Raw genomic sequence first — 1,577 nt, forward strand, 5'->3', positions numbered from 1 at the left:
GGACCTTGTGAAGATGCTGGAGGAAAAAGGTACAAAAGTATCTATATCCACAGTAAAACAAAATAGATGGCATCATGAGGAAGGAAATTTATGTGGATATATTGAAGCAACATCTCAAGACATCAGGAAGTTAAAGCTTGGTCGCAAACGGGTCTTCCAAATGGACAATGGCAAAATGGCTTAAGGACAACAATGTCAAGGTATTGGAGTGGCCATCACAAAGCCCTGACCTCAATCCTATAGAAAATTTGTGGGCAGAACTGAAAAAGTGTGTGCGAGCAAGAAGGCCTACAAACCTGTATCAGTTACACCAGCTCTGTCAGGAGGAATGGGCCAAAATTCACCCAACTTATTGCTTGTGGAAGGCTACCTGAAGCATTTGACCCAAGTTAACCTCTATGGGACCGGCGGGACGAATTCGTCCCACCTACGTAACAGCCACTGCCATCCTGTGGCGCGATTTTCAAAATCTTCAAAATCATATTACTTCAATTTCTCAAACATATGACTATTTTACAGCCATTTAAAGATAAGACTCTCGTTAATCTAACCACACTGTCCGATTTCAAAAAGGCTTTACAACGAAAGCAAAACATTAGATTATGTCAGCAGAGTACCAAGCCAGAAATAATCAGACACCCATTTTTCAAGCCAGCATATAATGTCACCAAAACCCAGAAGACAGCTAAATGCAGCACTCACCTTTGATGATCTTCATCAGATGACAACCCTAGGACATTATGTTATACAATACATGCATGTTTTGTTCAATCAAGTTCATATTTATATCAAAAACCAGCTTTTTACATTAGCATGTGACGTTCAGAACTAGCATACCCCCCGCAAACTTACGGGGAATTCGCTAACATTTTACTAAATTACTCACGATAAACGTTCACAAAAAGCATAACAATTATTTTAAGAATTATAGATACAGACCTCCTCTATGCACTCGATATGTCCGATTTTAAAATAGCTTTTTGGTGAAAGCACATTTTGCAATATTCTAAGTACATAGCCCAGGCATCACGGGCTCGCTATTTAGACACCCGGCAAGTTTAGCACTCACCATAATCATATTTACTATTATAAAAATGTCATTACCTTTTGTTGTCTTCGTCAGAATGCACACCCAGGACGTCTACTTCAATAACAAATGTTGGTTTGGTCCAAAATAATCCATCGTTATATCCGAATAGCGGCGCTTTGTTCGTGCGTTCCAGACACTATCCGAAATAGTAAAGAAGTGTCGCGCGCTTGGCGCAATTCCTGACAATAAAATTCAAAGTATTCCATTGCCGTACGTCGAAGCATGTCAACCGCTGTTTAAAATCAATTTTTACGTCATTTTTCTCGTAGAAAAGCGATAATATTCCGACAGGGAATCTCCTTTTCGGCAAACAGAGGAAAAAATCCCAAAGGCGGGGGCGGTCGGGGTCACGCGCATAAGCTAGTGTCTCTTGATGGGCCACTTGAGAAAGGCGATAATGTGTTTCAGCCTGGGGCTGGAATGACGACATTCTCTTTTTTCCCGGGCTATGAGAGCCTATGGAAGACGTGGGAAGTGTCACGTTAGA

The sequence above is a fragment of the Salmo salar genome, chromosome 04 (genome assembly GCF_965601325.2).
Source record: "Salmo salar chromosome 04, fSalSal1, whole genome shotgun sequence".
Taxonomy (NCBI): domain Eukaryota; kingdom Metazoa; phylum Chordata; class Actinopteri; order Salmoniformes; family Salmonidae; genus Salmo; species Salmo salar.